The following is a 17250-nucleotide window of genomic DNA, read 5'->3' on the forward strand; positions in this document are numbered from 1 at the left end:
GCCCCTCAGTGTTTTAATTTAATGTCTCAAATTGTCACAACTTATTTAAAGTTATTAACAAGCAGATAAGAATCTTGGAGTATCACCCATATACTGTAATTCTCCCTTTGTATAATATTAAACCTCTACATACATCACAAGAATAGCAAACATCTACATACATTATAAAAACCACAGTCAGTTGTCTTTTAACAAAAGAAAAAAGACCTTTTTACTTTATTAAGAAGTTTCATCTTTTTTATAGAACCAAGTTTTTATCTAATACCACTGTCTCTCAGTTTTAAATTTCTTAGCATTTTAATAGTGTGCTTACACTGACAACAGACTACTTAATCTTTCACTTGCCTAAATTTATATTTGTTTTATCTTTCTTTTCAAAGGTTACGTTCACTGAACACAGATTTCTGAGGTAAGAGCCTTTTCAAGCTGGGTATTATAGTGCTGTCACTTAAGACACTGAGGGAGAAAGGCTTCACAGTCAAGGCTTGGGTCTGAGCCTAGCTTTCATAATATAGTGAGCTGAGTAATACAGCTGAGTAATAAAGGTCAGAGAGCATCTTTTGTGGGATTGGTTCCTCTCTTTCCACCTTTACCAGAGAGGTCAGAGGTGGAGGCTAAAGAAGCATGTTCTTTCTAGTACATGGGTCCCAGGGATTAAATCCAAGTCTTCAGGATTGGCAGCATGTGCCTTGAACAACCAAGCCGTTTCATAAGTCTAGCTCAAGTTATCATTTACTGACCTCAACATTTGGACTTTGTCCCCTCTTACCTGATAACTAATCTGTCTCATCACATGTAACATGGGACAATATGGATAGTGTGCTATAGTCATTACAGACATTCTTTTCTGAATGATGCTCATTTCTCTGCTAATGTGCAGTTACATACTGCCTGATAGCCCAAGCTTCTGGAAGCTTAGTCTTACTAGGGAGGCTATGTTTAAGCTTTTCCCTTCATTCTGGGATAAATCCTTAAAGCCCTGGACATAGTGCTTACTTCTAAAGCAGAACATTTCTGAACTTGAATTGGAAAATCTGTTGCATTTTAAAAATAAAAAAATAATAAATAAATAAAACCAACTCTATCTTAGAAGTCCTCAAACTCCAAATCCTATCAGAAAATCTACTCAACAGCTTCCACTATAGATGTTAATTTCCACTAGAACCTAGGAGTGACCTCTATTACATGTGAAATTAGAAGTCAGCCAATGAATTAAAAGGAGTCTATATTAAACTGATATGAACAGATACTACACTTGATCTTAGCCAAAAAGCTGACAAGTGATGGAAACAGACGCAGAGGCCCACAGCCAAAGGTTGGGTGGGGCACAGGTAGTCTAGTGGAAGAGCCGGGAGAAGGACAGAAGGACTCCGAGGGGACAGGAGCTCCACAAGAAGACCAACAGAGCCAACTAACCAGGGCCCAGGGGGGCCTGTGGAGACTGAGGCTCCACCAAAGACCATGCACGGACTGGAGCTAGGCCCCCTACACAGATGTAGCTGATGGGCAGCCCAGTCCTCTTTTAGGTCCCCTATTAAGAGGAATGGGGGCTGACTCTGACATGGACTCTGTTGCCTGCTTTTCTATCAGTTTCCCTTGGCAGGGTTACCTTGACAGGCTGCAGGGGAAGAAGACGCACTCAGTCCTGATAAGACTTGGTATGCTGGGGTGGGTAGGTGGGGCTTCCCTTCTCTGAGGAGTAGGGGAGGGGGGATAGAAAAGTCAGGAGGGAGGGGGCTATGATGAGGATGTAAAGTGAATGATTAATTTTTTTTTAAAAAGGACTATATATGCAGATTTTTTGAGGCTCTGGGATTTTGAGGCTTTCTGGGGATTTACAGCACCAAATTCCAGAGCTTGCACAGAGTTGTACAGTTGTAACCTATGAATGTAGAAGTAAATATTTTTATTATGTAATTAAATATGTGCGGTAACACCTTTTTAGAAAATACACTCTAAAGCAGTGGTTCTCAACCTTCCTAATGCTGAGACTCTTTAATATAGTTCCTCATGTTCTGTTGACCCCAACCAAATTTTGCTATTGTTATTAATCATAATGTAAATATTTTTGGAGATAGAACTTTGCCAAAAGGGTCTTGACCCACAGGTTGCAAACCACTGCTCTAACGTATTTGGAAGTACTGGGTCACAAAGTAAGTTACTCTTATATGATTTAGGAAATAAATTATTTCTATAACTTGTTTTTGTTTCTAAAACAACTGAAAATAAGCATTTCTGTAGACAATTATTTTCACTGTACTGTTTGATGACTTACAGTACATGTTAACATATTAGATATGAGCACAAATTATGCAGCAGATTCTTTTTACTTATTTGTCTTTCAACTAACCACAGATAAATAAATTACATACTTAGGACCCTCTGTGGTATAAGTCAGTGCTCTAAGTAAAAGACAAAAACTCTGCTCTCATGGTTTATATTTTAGAGCAAATGAAGGAAAGAAGGGAGGAGGAGGAAGAAGAAGGAAGAAGAAGACGATGATGATAATGACAAGATTTAGATGGTAACAGTAAAATTGGGTGTCAAGTACAAATTATAAGATGGAGGTGCATTATTTAAAGTTTCCAAGATAAAGCTTCATTATGCAACTCTAGGCTGTCTTAGCGCTCACTATGCAGACCACACTGTTCTTGAACTAACAACTATCCTCCTGCCTCTGCCTCTCAAGTGCTGGGATTATAAGCGTGAGTCAACACAGTCAGCTGGGGATGCTGTCTTTGACAGTGCATTCTTCCAATGACCTGATACACAGATTGGAACTGAAGTAGCCAAACATAAATGGAAATAATTTAATTGTATGCAGGACACACGTGTCACAAGACAGTAATGAATCACACTTTCAAAGGTATAGCTTGAGTAAACTTTATGGACATAGCACCAAATAAAATAAGCCTGTAAATATTAATTCTGCTTGAGACATATTGAAAACCAGATGGTGGTACAAGTCTTTAATCCCAGAACCCAAGAGGCAAAGGGAGAGGCAGGTAGCGCTCTAAGTTTGAGGCCAACCTGGTCTACAAGTGAGTTCCAGACACCCACAGTTTCGAATATATTTTCTATTCTAACAGACCAAGAGAGTTGTGTGGAAGACATTCCAGAAGAGCAGGCAACAATGAAAGGACACTTTGGACAGGATTGAAAATTAAGAGTAGAAAATCCAAAATCTTGTAAGTGCAATTAATATAAAGTTAAAAAAATCATATGAGAGAGAACTTTTTGTTAAAACAAGGTCAGCCGGTTTGGTGGTGCGTGCCTTTAATCCCAGCACTCTGGAGGCAGAGGCAGGTGGAATGCTGTGAGTTTGAGGCCAACTTGGTCTACAAAGTGAGTCTAGGATAGCCAAGGCTACACAGAGAAACCTTGTCTTGAAAAACCAAGAATAAGCAAACAAACAAAAAACTAAACAAAACCAAAAACAACAACAACAAAAAACCCAAAACACAGTCAACTTCATCACAAAATAACTGTGATGGTTAACAGTGGCTGTAGCATCAACTGGACAGATCTAAAATCACCTAGGAAACAAACCCATAAGGAAATGTCTAGGTTGGATTAAGTGAGGTGGGAAGACCTACTCGAGATGTCCATGTCATCATTCTAAGTGCTGGGGTCCTGGACTGAAAGCAACGCAAACACCAGAATTCACCTCTCTCTCCTTAACAGAGGATGCACTATGACCAGCTGCCAAACGCTTCTGCCACCATGCCTTTCCTGCCACAATGGACCACATCCTCAAAATAAGCACTGCCTTTGTTAAGTAGATTTCATTAGGTATTTTGTCACCACAGTGATAAAAGTAACCAATATAACTAAATTTAGAATGTGTGTATGCAGAAATTTCAGAACAGTATTAATAGGCATGCTGAAACTCAACACAGGGGAGGAATCTAGCCTTGCATGATTAGAAAGAGGTATGGAGCAAGCTGGTAGCAAGATGAACTAGATCAGTATCAGTTCTCTAGCTGGCTTAGAACGCTCTGGTGCAATGTTTGTCTGGTGTGTGTGTGTGTGTGTGTGTGCGCGCGCGCGCGCGCACGCTCAAGCAAGCAAGGGAGAGAAAAAAAGGGGGGAGGGAGAGAGGGAGAGAGGAAGAGAGAGACATACAGACAGAGACAGACAGGGAGAAAGAGAGACAGACAGACAGACACTGACTGACTCACTATTCTGCTCAGGTTGTTATCAACCGGTGCAGCTCAGCCTGAGTTGCGGAGAAGACAGACATATACCATCATGTCCAGCTTCTGATATAACCTTTGGTACTATACTCTCTCAAAAGTCCTGCAGGCCTAAACATGTTTTACTTTACTGTTAAACTTAACAATAGGAAATAGTTTTAAGTAAAAAAAAAAATCACAATGGAAATAAAAATGCATCAATCTACTACAGATCCAACGTTTCCCTGGAAACTTTAGTCAGACTGAGCAGGCGTAGTCAAAGCCATGAGCTAGGAGCCAAACCCAACTTACCACCTGTTTATTTATAGTCTGTAAGCTAAAAATAATCTTTATATTTTAAAACAATTGGAAAAAATAAAAAAGGAGAGTATTTTGAGCATAAAAATTATATGAGATTTAAAATTCATTATCTATAAATAAGGTTTTCTAAGAACACAGCCAGCTCTTTTGTTTACACTTCGTCTATGGCTGCTTTTGAACTATATAAGGACAGGCCTGAGTAGTTATGAGAGCATAGTCGGTTAACTGCCTACAAAGTCTCCCTTTATAATTAATGTTTGCCCATTCCAGACATAACCCAAGTTCAGTTCAGTACCACTCTCCTTTAACATCACAGGAAGTATATTTTAAAGTACTAATGGCCTTCATGGATTTTTCTGTGGGCTTTTTATTCTTTTTGTTTTGTTTTTGTTCTTTGGATACAATAAGTGAGTGAGAGTAAGAGACAGACAGAGAGAGAGAGAGAGAACACGAAGTCGGGTGGGTAGGGAGGTGGGGAGAATGTGGGATCAGAAGAGGGAGGGAAAACATGATAAAAAAATATTGCATGGAAAAAAAAACCCTCAATAAATAAAACTCCAGATCAAGTAGTCTTAGTCTGTATTATACCCACTGTTACTTTATTCCTTTTTATTTCTAATGAAACATTAAATAGCATTTTTATATTTACAGTTATTATCCCATAATATGAAGTCAACTTTATATACAAGACAAGTTTTTTTTCTTAATTTGTAAACTTGTTAGGTATGATACATCATTTTCTTTTGACCAGTTCTGATTTAAAGTTGTAATGGGCTCTTTGAGTTGAAATATAAATAATACTTTCCATAGTAGAAACAAGATTATTCATAATAATAGTGAGAAAAATAGTTTCTTGAGACCTCTGGAATTTTGCAAAGGTGTTAAAACTCATTCTAGAGTGACTCCACTTCTGCTTTTGACCACAGCGTAGTAAACAAGCCCAGAATGATCCTCCCAATGCAAACCACCACCTACAGTAAGAAGAGCAGGAAATGACCATTTCAGACACGGGCATGGGAACCATGAATTCAACAGGGAAGAAGCAGAGTTCTCAGGCAGGAAGCAATTTCCACTATAGCACCGTGAGAAAGAACCTCAACAGAACCTCACAATGCCGTTGACTTGAGCAGAATATGTGTGTAGGCCCGTGTGGCTGGATATTATGTAGCGGGAGCTTCTGGGCAGGTGCAAGAGTTCCTACAATCGGAACCAGGTTCCCTGAGCGTCAGCTACACGAACACTTGTACACAAGAAGGCTAGTGCTTCCTGAAAGGACATGACTCCAAGGAAACAGTTACCAAGCAAGAACAACAGAAATGATTCTCAAAGCTGACACCGGGAAGAAAATTAACAAATTTTCTTAGTATGAACGGAAAAGCCTTATTGAATATACAAAGAAACCAGGATAACCCCAGGTGGGCCACATCACAGACACCAGGTGAAGGTAGCCTTAGGAAAAAGGCAACTTCAGACCCATGGAAATCATCTACGTTTAGACAGCCTAGAGAGTAACAAACTAGCAAGCAATTAGCAAACTGCCTTTTAGAGAAAGCCCAATGCTCTTTAAAGAAACAAAATTTAAAACTTAGGGTTATAAAATTCACATTGGTCATTTAATAAAACTACTGAAGAAGCAGTAAAATTGTGATTCCATAACCAGAAAAATATCAATCTGGAGCGACTAAGAAATAATGGGATTAGCAGGCAACAATATATAAAGTGATATTTTAATTATGTTTGTTTGAATAGTACAGGATATAAATGAAAACAGGAATATGGTGAGTGAAGTGAATCTGAAGATTTTCAAAACAGAACTTATAAATAAAAACTTTAAGATTTAAGATGAAATTGCATGAAATGGACAAAGAGTAGTTTATAATCTGAAGAACAAGGGCATTAGTGAACTTATGGATAGATCAACAAAAGTTACCCAAAGGGAAATTCAGAGAGAAAGAGGGGAGAATTTTTTCTTTTTTAAGAGCAGGGTAGAGAGATGACTTAGAGAGTGAAGGCAGATGTCTCCAAGATAGATGAGTTTGATAGAAGACTTCACAAAGTTGTCCTCTGACACAATGCAAAATTCAAAAACAAAAGCAAAAACTGACATAGTAAAAAAAAATTTTTTTGTAGAAACCATATCTTATGAGAAGTGATGTGATGTCATTCTAAGAAAAGGGATACTGTATTCATAGAATAAGAACTAAAATAAGTAAATAGAATAAAAGAATAAACTAATGGGAATGAGCCAAGAGAAGAAATTATATGGAATATAAAAGCATGGTTATTTTGAAAGAAAGATTAATAAAGAACAAACTAGTGAGACGGCAGACTCAATACAAAACTTATTTATATACTAAATATAAATTCTCTTCCATTCATTACTTTATATTGAGCTAGTACTAAATCCAAGGCCTTGTGCATGCTAGGCAAGTGCTCTACCACAGACTTACATTACCTGTGCTAAATACTCAATCTAAAAGGCATGGTGGGTCCTGGTGAGACATGAAAGAGGTATAGGTAGTTGAATCTTTAAGTTTGGGGCTTGCCTGAGCTACATAGGAAGATCACGTCTCAAAACAAAACAATATGTAAAAAACCACCAAGTAAATAAATAAGACATATGAAAAGTTTAAGACCCAAATACATGTTATCCCCTCCACACACAAACAAAAACCAATAAGGCAACAGGTTCACATTAGAAAGGCAAAACCCCTTTAATCTTAAATTGGAACAGCCTCATTTATATCAAACAGTAGAAGACGATCAACTGTCATCAGAGATAGGGCATTTTATAGTCTACAGTGGATTTATTTAAAAAGTTGGGAAATCCTAAATATGCAAGTCTGTAACACCAGAGGTTAAAAAAAAAAAAAAGAAAGCTAAATAAAAGCTGTCAGCAATCACAGAGAGACACTAGTACAGCTGAAGACACCACATTCCCCATGAACTAAAAGACCAGTGCCCTGCCAGCATGGTGGCGCAGGCCTTTAATCCCCAGCACTCAGGAGGCAGAGGCAGGTGGATAGCTGTGAGTTCAAGGCCAGCCTGGTCTACAAAGCGATTCCAGGACAGCCAAGGCTACACAGAGAGACCCTGTTTCGAAAAACAAACACAAAAACATCATCAACAACAAAAGAGCAGTGCCGCAAAGGCACAGGAGGGAGACCAGGTCAGAGATAAGCACCATGGAACACTCTGATGCACAGCAGCGCAGAGGCCTTCGAGGAAACAAGTGCATTTCTCAGAACGAACACCAGCTGAGCCAGGAGTAAGGCTATGCAAACCGAGGGAATGGAAACCACATGGAATTAAATCAGCAACCAGCAAAGAAAAGATACTGTGACGTTTCCCAAACATTCAGAAGTCAAACAATAGAGTAGGAACAGTCATAGGAAATTAGAGAATAATTTGAGTCAAATAAAATCTAACAACAAAATCTATGAAATGCTTCTCAAAAGATGTTCTGAGCACATTTACAGTTTTCTCTATTTTTATTAAGGGGTCAAAAGCCTAAAAGCAATTGTCTAGACTGAACAAAAGACAGAAATCACGACAAAGAGAAGAAACTAACAATAATGAGGCTGGCAATTCAGAAACACCAAAGAGACACCATAAAGTAACTTCAAGTGAAACGGTGAAAGTTCTTAATTTAATAAAGAAAAAATGTCCCCTGCTGAGATCTATATTGCTGAGATCTACCATATGAACAGAACATGGCTTATTTATACTTTGGCACAGTGTCCTGCACAGTGTCCACCCTAGACAAGGGTAAAGAGCACAGCGACATAAAGAGGCAACTCATGGGCTTACATGATAGTAACAGGATAGTTCTACATCATGGCTGCAGTGTTGGCTTCAGGAAGCTCGGTTTTGTAAAACTCAAAAGAACTATATACTCATTTATACCAATTAGATTCTTGCCTTTGATGTTGTTGTAGAAGTCACATAAGATATAATTAATGAAGGGAATAGTGTTAATGGGCCTCTGTGCAGTATGTCTGTAACTTCCTAGTTAACTTTGTGAATTCTTTTACGATCTTTACTTATGCTATCTGTAAGCAAGAATCTTTTTCTCCATCACCCCCATTTGATTTTTTGAGACAGGGTTTTTCTCTGTAGTCCTGGCTGTCCTTATACTCACAGAGACCCTTTTGCCTCTGCCTCCTGAGTTGGGATTAAAGGGATGTGCCACCACCACCCAGAAAGAATCTTTTTCTAAAAAAGAAAGCCATAGTATCTTTATCTCTAATAGGTAAAAAATAAGTCAATTGAATGGGCTACAATATTGTATGAATCCAACTATATAATCTAGAAAAATGTAACTATAGAAACAGAAAAAAAAAAAAAAAAACAAAACAGTAGGAGAGAACAGAGGGATGACTAAACAGGACAGAGAAGATTTCAGGTCACGAAAGTCCTCTATCTGACATTATAACAAAGTACACATTATAATGTTTCATTATACATTTGTTCAAGCTCACAGAATCTATGACAACAAGAATGAATCCTAATAAAACCAGGGATTTAGATTCTCTGATCTTTTTATAGCCTTTTATTGTTGTAGACCAGCAGAACAGCCACATTTCAGAAAACTAAATCTTGAATCAAAATATTCTGGCTGTGTATAAAAACAAACAAAGCTGGAAAGATAATTTATATAATTTCAATGCAAATTTATTCATATTCAAGGAAAACAAACTGTAGTTAATGGCCTCTGGGGGTTTGACTTGTTTGTTTCTATTTGGTGCTGGAGCTACATTTTTTTCATTTTAAAAATGGCCCAAAAGCAAATGATGATCTATTTCAATAACTGTCAATTGTAACTAGCAGAATAATCTTTAAGTATCTGTGAAAATAGTCTAATCTCACATTGAGAAAAAAAAACAAATACGGCAAAATAGACGGTGCCCAGATATTGAATTAGTATTTTGAATATTTATACTCACTCAATACTATTTTTCTCTGATAAAGTCAAATAACAGAGCAACTATTTATAAATGAGATACAAAGTTGAGGTCAACAGATCCTGGAATTCTTGCTCACTGCCCAGCTTTCTATTTCTGAAAATAGGAGTTAACTCATTTAAATTTTGCAAGCATAATAACAAGATATAAATGATGTCTTGGGCACTATTGAATGGTTTAATTTTTAGGTATATCTGAAAGAAGAAAACCAATCAAGATTTTTCTAAACTTCCATTGTCATATTTTTGCATGGCTTCAGGGGTAGACCTGACTCCTGTGGAGCAGGGACTGTGCTCTCTGCTGGAGAAACCGCAGCACCAGGGTGCTCAGTGTGCTCTTTACACACAGCTGCACAGTGGAGTCTGGGTCACTGCACACAGGTGGACAAGGACGCAGGGCTATCTCAGGCAGCTGAGCGCGTGGACAAGGTCAACTGATCTCAGCTGCAGTCTCTGCAGGGAAGCCGTCTTCAGGCTGTCAATACCCAGAGGGGGAAGCTATGGTGGACAGTTTCTACACACACTGACGACATCTGCACAAGTTCCAGCTTTGCCACTGTTTTCCCAGGGTTCTGAGCCTGGGGTCTGTAATATGGCTGTGCCCGTGTTAATAACGCACTCAGAGTTTCCTCTGCTCCTCACACTCCAGCACCATGTTAAGCCTTACAATATTCTGTTCATTAAGGAAGCTAAAAATCATATATTATTTTTTTTCCTGGCTTCTTTGATTAAACACCAAACTCTGTACTGAAGTAGAAACCAGCATCCCCTGATACTTTTACTGCCATCCTCAGATTTACTCATATGAGTGACGTAAAAAAGACCCAAATGGGGTTGGGGAGATGGCTCAGCTAGCAAAGCGCACTGCTAGTGTGAGGACCTGACTTTGCTCCTCTGAACCCACATACAAATGTGAGGCACGCCAGCGTGGTCCTAGCATTGGGAAGGCATAGATGCCTGGGGATCCCTGGTCATGCAGGCTAGCCTCGCTGATGAGCTCCAGCCCAGTGAGAACCCTGCCTCAAAGGTGCTGGGCTGCATTCTTGTCCTCCTCTAGTTCCACATGCACAAACATATATGTGTGCACTTGTATACGCACACACGCACACACGCACGCACACACGAACACACACACACACACATCTAAAAATAAAGATTGAAATGTTCCATGTGTTCACTAAGAACTGTAATCATTTTTATGGTACCCTGCCACCAAAAAAAAAAAAATTTACAAAGAGAAATAAATCTATATTAATGTATAATCAACTTCCAGGTAAAGTACTTTATTTATTGCTATTTAATTATTTAATTTATCAATGAAATGGAAAAAAGTATTTCAATTAGTTTTACAAAAGCATTTTGACATAAAAGTCTTTATAAATTAAAACTGTCTTCTAAATTAAAAGGCTCCCAGAAGTAGTGGCATACAGCTTTAATCCTAGTGCTTGGGAGACAGAGGCAGGTGGATCTCTGTGAGTTTAAGGCCACCCTGGCCTACAGAGTTCCATGTAATCTAGGGCTTCATGGTCAGATGCTCTCTCAAGCCAACAATAAAATAATAATAACGATTGTTATTATTTAATTAAAAGAATATGTATATACATGCCAAAGGTTTTTGCTTTTGTTTTGTTTTGTTTGAGACAGGGTTTAACTGTGTACTTCAAGTTATCTTGGAACTACCTATGTTGTCCAGTTGGCCTTGAACACTTATGTCTCAGCCTTTGGAATGTGTGGATTTCAGGTGAGTACCACCAATGGTAGCTTTGAAAACAATGCTTTAATCTGAATGAAGAGCTGTGCAGCTAGTCTAGACCAAGAACTCTTTCATCAAAAAGTAAACAAAAGAAAGTGACACGAAGAAGTCCAGTCACTTAAAACACTTTAATCCCTCAGCTAATTATCACAACTATTTTATGACCGCTAAGTCACAACTGGGTAATGAGAAACTTACAATGGTTCTTAAAACTGTCATCTGGTAAAGGAAGACACAAGCAGATTACAGTAGAAACAATACAATAAAACTGTCTGGTGTTTGAAGCTTCCAGAAACTAGATTAAATTTTTTAAATCAGTTACTGTGGAGAAGAGACCTTGTCATTTACTAGTTAAGTACCATACAAGAATAGGTTAAAAAACAACAAAACGATCTTGTATATACTTTGTCTGGTCAAATAGAAAGCTGAGATTAAAAGCTAGCATTATTGAAGTCTGCATCAAATACCATTTGCTATCATTTTGTGGGTCTGTGATGGCAGCAAATGGGAGGAGGCAGAACAGAGCATGGCAAGACAATGCTTAAAAGGACTCTTCAGGAAAACAAAGTTGAGGAAGGACCCAGCACACTCTTCACCTCTAAGCCAGACCTTATGCTACGTTCTAATTTTGCTCATAACCAACTCTGTCCTTCCCGGCTTCCCTTCCAGGGGTAGGAGCAGTTGAAAGTCACCTTTCACTTACTACTTCTATAAAATACATGCAGATTAACTTAAAAATTCTTCAATAAAGACTAATAGGTAGGGATGATCAAGCTTCTACATCTACGAGAAGGCACCATCATTTCACATAGCCAATTCCTCCTCAAGAAAAGACAAACAGAACAAAATAATGGAAATCAGTAATCACTTATGAGTATATACTAGTTTTTCAAACTTTCCTTTCCAACTAAACACAGTATTACTTCCAGACAGTTACCAAGGCAAAGCAATCTACTGCTCCCTACAGAAAGATGAGTGGTGCACACACAGGTCATGTCCTAGCCAGCGCCACACGGCCACAGAGTAGGAATATGAGCAAAGCCATCAAAGAGACAATCAAGTAATTCTCTGTAAAGACTTGCTTTTGTATTTATTAATTTTTATGTATACCTTTTAGTTAACCTAAATTCTCCTCAGCTCAAGTACAATTTGTATGCATTTCATTATAGAGTATGGTCTTCTTAAGTGATTTTTGCTTAAAGATAGAGCAGTATACTATTAATAATGGTAATAGAGTAATATACTATAAATACATACAAGGATAGTAAAAGTCAGTTATTCTAAATCAACACAAAAAATAAAAATTAACTCAGAGACATTAGTTTTTACAACTACCATACCCCTTTCTTTTTGTTGTTTTTAATCTGTCTTCATTGCTACTTATAAGAAACATTTATGTTTCCTGTTTAAATGTGTTTAATAAACCAACAAATTCATTCTCACATAAGGGATTCCTAACAAGGATGTAATTTATCCTTTTGTTTTGTTTTTCTTTTTTGAGACAGTTTTTCTGTATAGCCTTGGCTGTCCTGAACTCACTTTGCCTGCCTCTGCTTCCCTGAGTGTGTAATTTATTCTCTTAAAGCAAGAAAGTATGTTAAACCTGAGATGGACAGGTACTAAGTCAGTTAGCCTAGGCTCAGCTCTGTGACCCTAAGCCAATTCAGTTTGGTCATAGGCACAATGACAGCGATAACATTTAATCCAGCTGTGGAAGGATTGTAGACATTGTCCCAGGTGAAGACAGTCTAGACTGGTCTTGCCTCAGGCTCTGCAGCTTGGAAACACCACTGATATCCCACTGAGGTGGACATAGTTAAAGACTGGGAAGAACCATCCTGGGTACAAAATTCAGGAAGGTGATTGTGTTTCTAATCAAACATTGATGGGAAGAGGGATTCTGGGAGGAGACCTACTGGCCCTTGCGGGAGAGAGACAGACGCAGGCAGAGAGGACAAGGAAGAGCTGCAGGTTCGGACGTGGATTGGGGAGACAACCAGCATACAGGCCAGAGATACCTAGGGATCCGTCTCGTAAAACAGATACTGAAAGGTTTACTCTTGTTTCCCTTTAAACTTTTTTCCCTCTTGTGTAAGATAACTGGGTTGTATAATAAAGCCTAATTGTTAATAAACAGAGCCAACACCCAGGAGAGCATGCAGATACTTGCAAGAGGGTAACATATACAGGTGAACTTAGAACTGTTTAATGCGCTATACAAATGTGAGCTGTTTCTTTATCTGTCATATGGGAAGATTCAATGAAGCGATCTCTAAAGGTGTCTTGTCTCTAAGAAGCCTTTGCTCTTTACCTCTGAAGCATTGAAAGTAATAGCTAATTTCCTATAAATCAGAACCCAAAAAATGAAACAGAAAGTAAAGTAAGAGATGTGTACAGCACAGGGTGAACAGGAAAAGCGGAACTGAAAAGATGTGGATTTACCTCCTGTCTCAACGCCCTTCCCCATCACCTGTAGCTATGCTTGTCATAGCTGCTAGCCACACTCGATATCACAGTCTATTCACCGTGGGATTGGACAGCTTCAAAAAATTATGGCTGTAACTTGTCACAAGGAAGATTTTATTAAGATGGTGTTGAAGAATTCAGGTCAGCCAGAGCCAGCCAGAATGCAGCCATGCTAAACCGTTATTAAATATCTATGCCCAGCTGAGACCAGTTAAAAATTTTTTTTTCCACTGCTGCACCCCACTGCTTCTACCCCTACCCTACTCGGAACCCACTAGCTCAAGATGGCTCCTAGAATAACCACACCTTCATGCCCAGCGTCTCACCTGAACATATGCTGAGGCCAACGGCCTCCAGGTTGCCCCCCTCCCCTCCAGGCTGCTCCCTCACTCCTTCCCAAGCTCCATTCAATTTATCCTTAGAGGTTAATTTTGTTAGCCAGTTAGATTTGTACTAATTGCTGTTGCTGAATTATGCTTCTGTAAAGGGTATTTAAACCCACTGCTTTGGCTACCTGGGGTCCCTCAACTCTTCTGAGCTTGATGGACCCTGGCAGGCCGGCTCAATTAAAATTCCTTTGCTTTTGCATTGACTCTGGACTCTGACTCTCAATGGGCTTCCAGGAATAGACTCTGCGGACCTGAGTCTAGCAGTGTAAGCATTATACTAGTGACATGATTCAATTACTAATAGTCAAATTAAGAATGTTTAAAAGTCATAAATACTAAAGGGCATACATAGATGTTCAGACTCAACTGCCAGTTACTTGGCTTGTATGATGTAAAGTCTTAATCAAATAGGCATGATGTAAGCTGCATAATCTTTTCCAGGAAAGGGTTTCATTTTTGTTTTTATTACCGATTAACTGTGTGATCTTGGGTAATTTGCTTTATTTTCTGTCTTAAAGATAAGGAATAATATAAAGTATGTCACTTGGCTAGTGTGAATTCAGCAGGCCTGCCCATGTTAAACAGCACTTATTGAGCCTGGCACTTATTAAGTGCTTGCAAACATTAGCTCCCTTTTCTAGCCTTCTAAACTTTCAGAGACCTGAGAGTATTTTCCTCTTCTTTTAACTCTTTAGAAAGTTTCCTTAAGTGAAACTTCCTATCTCTCTATCTTGGTCGTGGTCCTCACCTTCTGTAATCAGCAGCTGAACAGCAAACTTAAATAAATTGAAGAGCACTGTGGCATAATAGAAGGCAAGCATGGTTCAGAGTCAGCAGATCTCAGTCGCAATCCCATGGTGACTAAAAGCTTTTGACTTTAAGCAATTTGCCAAACCTTACAAAACTCTCCTCATAAAATGAAGACCTTATCTAACTTTTTATCATCCTGTCCTTCCTATTCACCAGTCTCTTGCAAACACTGTGAAAAGGGCATGTCGCTTTATCTTTGTCCTTTCTGTGTTATTATGGCAAGGCTCAAAAGTAGAAGATTTAATGCTAGGATAAAGCAGAAAATTGATAAAAAGTGTTAAGACTGAAAGAAAAATGCTACATTATGAAAAAAAAACTTATTTAACTGGCTCCAACTCCTTTCTTCCATCTCTCTTTTAAGCCAACAGACCTCAAATATGCTTTTCCTAGAGGAAGATAAACCGAGAAATATATGTAAGTGAAAGAGGGTTGAATTACTCTTTAAAATGGAATATTCTTTAATTTACTATCAGCAGAAACAAACCTTGTTTTTTCTATTTAAGAGACTTTGCTCTTTGGTTGGTTTTGGCTTTGGAAGACAAGGATCAAACTCAGTACATACTGTGCAAGGTCTTTATTGTGGACTTGGTTTTGCTTTCTTTATTTGTTTATTTTTGAGACAGGCTCTTACTATGTAGCCCTGGCTAGCCTGGAACTTGCCTTGTAAACCAGGCTGGCCCTAATTCAAAGACATGCTTGTCTTTGCTTCTTGAATGCTGAGATTAAAGGCACAAGATAAACATGCCTGGCTAGACATGTTTTTCAAGCAATAAAATAGCCAAGAGGTATTTTAGTTGGTTAATAAAACAATCAATCAATCAATCAATCAATCAAAATGATATAGACTAGGTAACTAAGAGGTAATCATCTTTTCTAATATAAGTAAATATTGTTCTCTACTTAAAAAATACATTCAAAGAATAGCATGCCTTTGCTAAAGATGACTTAAGTACCCAGAAGCTGCATGCAATAAATTGTAGATTTTACAAAAATCCTTCTAAGGCTAAACTTCTTAATTTCCAGGGAAAAGGATGAATGTTGGATTTTTCAGAATTAGGGGAAATTGTGGATGGGCCAGGGCAGGGAAGAAAACAACTATGAATCACATATCTTAAAATGTACAGACATAAGCCAAGCTTCGCACATAATTTTATTTGAGTAATGAAGTCCTAACTATGTATGTTGTGTGTCTCTAAAACCTTTCAGTAGATTACAGGTAAGCTTATAGAATTTAATTTGTAGAATTTAGCAACTTTCAGAAACATATAATACAGATTGCTAGTTGAATAACAAACCAAGAAAGGCAAAAAGAATGATGTAAAGCCTTGTTGCATTCATGACAGAATAACCAGTGTGCATGATAACCCACAGGACTGACCACACAGAACTTGGCAAAAATCAGTGCTTTGGGAACAAAGTACCTTTCACAATAGAACAAAATAAGAGGCTTTAATGTGATTTGGTGGCCGTGTGGGGTGTGGTTGTGTTTAAGGGGACTCTAAACATATAGACTAGCAGTTTAACAGAATAAAGGTATATAGTTATACAAGTGTGTGAAAACGCTGATGGAACTATTAAATCTTTCTTAAACACAGGTATTATAAATACAAAATGGGGTGGGGGAAACACCTACTTAAAGGATTAAGAATGAAATAAGATAATGTGAATTAAATATCTGACAGTGTCTGGATCATACTAAGTGCTTAAGAAATTACAAGAACTGAAAAACAAGTTGAAGCATCTCTAAATGTGGACCTCTTTCTATTTTTTTTTTAAACAGCTAAATAAGGTACCCAGTTCATATCTTTTGTACTAAGAATAAAAGTGATTAAGAAACACATGCTGGGTATCACAGTTAGGTTTCTATTCTATTCTATTGTCATAAAAATACCATAACCAAAAGCAACTTGAGTAGGAAAGGGTTTATTTCAGTCTACAGCTTGTAGTAGGAACTCAAGGCAGGAACCTAGAAGAAAAGGCTGATGCAGAAGCTGTGGAGGAATACGGGAAGAACGCTGCTTCCTGGCTTGCTCCTCATGGGGTGATACCACTAACAATGGACTGTGCCCTCCACACTAATGAAAATACCTTACTGGCTTGCCTATAGCCTGATCTTAGAGAGGTCATTTTCTCAATTGAGAGTTCTCTCTCCCCAAAAGACCCTAGCTTATTATGTCAAGGTGACATAAAACTAGCCAGCACACTGGGCCAGAGAGATAACTCAGCAGGTAAAGGTGCATGCCATGCCTGCCAACTGAGTGAGACCCAAGGAAGCCACACAGTGGAGGAGAGAACCAGTTTCTGCCAAGCTGTCTATTGACCTACATATACATGCTGCAACACTGCCGCCCCCCCAATAAATGTAATAAACTT

General features: G+C 38.4%; 1 protein-coding gene across 10 annotated transcripts in view; it reads right to left on the reverse strand.

The window, feature by feature from the left end:
* The window catches only part of PEAK1 (pseudopodium enriched atypical kinase 1), a 222713-nt gene that overhangs the window by 116990 nt on the left and 88473 nt on the right, over nt 1-17250 (reverse strand). The window contains exon 3 of one of the 10 annotated variants that reach the window (XM_084782236.1): nt 13655-13774. The exons of the other annotated variants lie outside the window; for them this stretch is intronic. The gene's annotated coding sequence lies outside the window, so the exon portion shown is untranslated. The remainder of the gene's footprint in view (nt 1-13654; nt 13775-17250) is intronic. 10 annotated transcript variants of the gene reach the window in all.

This window comes from Acomys minous (genome assembly GCF_964271855.1).
Source record: "Acomys minous genome assembly, chromosome: 5".
Classification (NCBI taxonomy): Eukaryota; Metazoa; Chordata; class Mammalia; order Rodentia; family Muridae; genus Acomys; species Acomys minous.